Below are 3,775 nucleotides of genomic sequence, written 5' to 3' on the forward strand. Positions count from 1 at the left end.
CTAACACACGTGTTTCACTAGACTAGTATTGTGTAAGATACTGTTGCATTTCAATTATTATATATTAATACTATTAACAATTATCTCTTCTAGTTATGACCTTTCTAGTCTGTTTACATTTTACGTAAAAATTTTGATAACCAAACAACCTTTAAAAACTTCTGCTATAATTTACAAAGTTTACTAACTGAGCTCTTCTTGGACTAAAAACACAATCCACCTCCTTGTAGTATTGGGAATGGCCGAGAAAGCCACTAGCAGAATATTCTGAGCTACTGATTACTTGTACATTTAAATACATAAGGAACTGCTTCCAGAAATGTAAAGATGTGATTCTCTAAGTGAGTGATATCTCGGTAAATAGAAAATATAGCAGGTTCTTAATATCGGTAATTTCAGTTCCTAATTTGTGCACTCATTATTTTGACTGTTTGTACTACAGTTTCATACCAAACTTACCAACGTAAATTCCTGAAATCGTACTTCGATAAAATTTTGAACGTGTCTCTACAAATGCAATGACCTGGCCTTTGACTCGTCTGAAGATGTTTAATGAGGGTAAAGTTTATAACGTGATTCCCAACCTTTTTGTTATATTATGAAATCTGTATGTGTGAACTGCATAAGGATCTGATAGTATTGATAAGGTATCTTGTCAAAACAATCCTGCTCTCTCCCCCCAATGCACTAATGGAAGGAGGAAAAGCTTGCTGATTTGTAACGAGGGTATTCTACTTTACTTATTGAAAACTTCAGTTATAATGTAGCACAGTAATAACATTGTAATGTTAACTATGATCACAACTTATTGTCTAAAGAGCATATATTTATGTGAGCCACTTTGTCTGACTGTAAATTAAAACACCATGTAAACCGTGATTATATTCTCATAAACAAAACATAGAAAAGAAGAAATTGATAAATGTGGGATTTATAAAATTCCTTAAATAACCTGTACATCTCCAGCATCTTTCGTACAGTTATCCATCTCAAAAATCTTAATACAAACTGAAAATTTTTCTTACTCCTTCGATCCAATCTACTAACATTTCCCCCATTAAATCCTGCAGTAACATCCTCAAACCGTGACCCTATTTAACCTTCTTTAAATATATGTGTGAGCCAACTTCCACTACTCAATCACCTAGCAGTTCACAAATAAAACCTTTAAAACTTTAGGATAAAACTTGTCAGGGGACTTGTCAATTTGTACCTTTCCCATACATTAATGATTCTATCTTCCTCCGTAAAAACTTCACGACTATATCCCAGATTCGTTATTGTTTGATTTACCTCTCTCGGCCAATCCTCTTTTTTATACGGTTTTTGCCCTTTTAACTTCCTTTTTAACCATCTCTTAAATCTTTACTAAACCATACTGGTCCTTATTTCATGCCCTTTTCTTTCTCTACCAAATATGTGTGTACATCAATTTGTCCCTAAATGCTTCCCAACTCTATAGACCCATCATTTCATTGAAATCAGGATACACGTAGTAAAATCCAAAGCCTAATAGTGCAATGATCGCTTCTACATAAATGCTAATATTAAATCTAATATTTTCAATCACCAGTTGGTTCATAAAAGTATCCAAAAACCCTCAAAATCCCAAGATAACTTCAACATTTCTCACCTGGTGGTCTACAACAAATCCCAATTATTCTCCCTTTATATCCACTAACCTTACCTAGGTGCTGTATTCTTTAACACGACACAAGTTCACTCCTCTCCCTGTTTTCCAAATCTCTAGTAAATAATCTAAACCTGCTTTGAACTCCTCAATTTTATTTCTAATACTCCTGACAGTACAGTGGTAATATAGATTATATTTCCTGTTTTTCTAATCTCGTAACCCTCCAGCTCTGTCTTGACCCAGTTTAAATCTACCACTACAGCTGAAGTTTAGAGTTTACTCCATCCTGAACATCTTTCATTTGTGTCATTCAAAACCTCCATTTATAAATAACATGTTTGACTCTACTTTTGTTTTATAGAAGATGGCCATTGTTTCTATGGATACAAATTTTTACCCAAATGCTCTTTATGAATCTTGTACATTTCATTAATCCTCAAACTAAACTAGCTTAAACTTTACAACACTTATAATATTGGATTGGCTATTATTTTAAAGTTTAATTCTTGTTTTTCTAATATGACACCCTAACTACCTTTAAATCACATTAGTAGCTGGGAAAGTAGAGTTTCTACCTATCCAATGTGCAAAGTAAATTTCATCTTAACATTAAAATTACTTTTATGCAAAATCTTTATAATTAATCTCTGGATTATGCCTCTTGTTTGATAATGACAAGAAATTATATCAAATATTTAACACGTGTGTTTCACTAGACTAGTATTGTGTAAGAAACAGTTGCATTTCAATTATTATATATTAATACTATTAACAATTATCTCTTCTAGTTATGACCTTTCTAGTCTGTTTACATTTTACTTAAAAATTTTGATAACCAAACAACCTTTAAAAACTTCTGCTATAATTTACAAAGTTTAATAACTGAGCTCTTCTCGGACTAAAAACACAATCTACCTCCTTGTAGTATTGGGAATGGCCCGAGAAAGCCACTAGCAGAAAATTCTGAGCTATTGATTACTTGTACAGTTAAGTACATAAGGAACTGCTTCCAGAGATGGAAAGATGTGATTCTGTAAGTGAGTGATATCTCGGTAAATAGAAAATATAGCAGGTTCTTAATATCGGTAATTTCAGTTCCTAATTTGTACACTCATTATTTTGACTGTTTGTACTACAATTTGATACCAAACTTACCAACGTAAATTCCTGAAATCGTAGTTCGATAAAATTTTGAACGTGTCTCTACAAATGCAAATGACCTGGCCTTTGACTTGTCTGAAGACGTTTGACGAGGGTAAAGTTTACAATGTGATACGGTTTTTGCCCTTTTAACTTCCTTTTTAACCATCTCTCAAATCTTTACTAAACCATACTGGTCCTTATTCCATGCCCTTTTCTTTCTCTACCAAATATGTGTGTACATCAATTTGTCCCTAAATGCTTCCCAACTCTATAGTCCCATCATTCCATTCAAGTCAGGATACACGTAGTAAAATCCAAAGCCTAATAGTGCAATGATCACTTCTACTTAAATGCTAATATTAAATCTAATATCTTCCATCACCAGTTGGTTCATAAAAGTATCCAAAAATCCCACGATAACAATGTTGTTCAAATCTCGTTAACTTCAACAAATCCCAATTACAAGGCTTTTATCCCTTTATATCCACTAACCTTACCTAGGTGCTCTATTCTTTAACACGACACAAGTTCACTCCTCTCCCTCTTTTCCAAATCTCTAGTAAATAATCTGAACCTGCTTTGAACTCGTCAATTTTATTTCTAATACTCCTGACAGTACAGTGGTAATATAGATTATATTTCCTGTTTTTCTAATCTCCTAACCCTCCAACTCTGTCTTGACCCAGTTTAAATCTACCACTACAGCTGAAGTAATAGCCACTGCCTTGTTTAAATTTTCCCATTAAAATCCTCCAACTGGCCTACTTATCCAACCCCACAATTTATTCTTGCCAACATCCTTAACAAAAACTGCATTGCTACTAGCAACCTTACCTATCTCGATGGTTCTATCCCTCCTCATCCATAGCATAACCCTATTCAAAGGTCTAACTAAGAGAGTCATCTACAACTATGACTTCACTGTCCTTCATCATCCCACTTTCTTTTGCTTACATTCTTGGAACTGGTCGCTTAACCTAAACCCAAGTCCATCCTTGC

Source organism: Limulus polyphemus, unplaced genomic scaffold, assembly GCF_000517525.1.
Source record: "Limulus polyphemus unplaced genomic scaffold, Limulus_polyphemus-2.1.2 Scaffold11991, whole genome shotgun sequence".
NCBI lineage: Eukaryota > Metazoa > Arthropoda > Merostomata > Xiphosura > Limulidae > Limulus > Limulus polyphemus.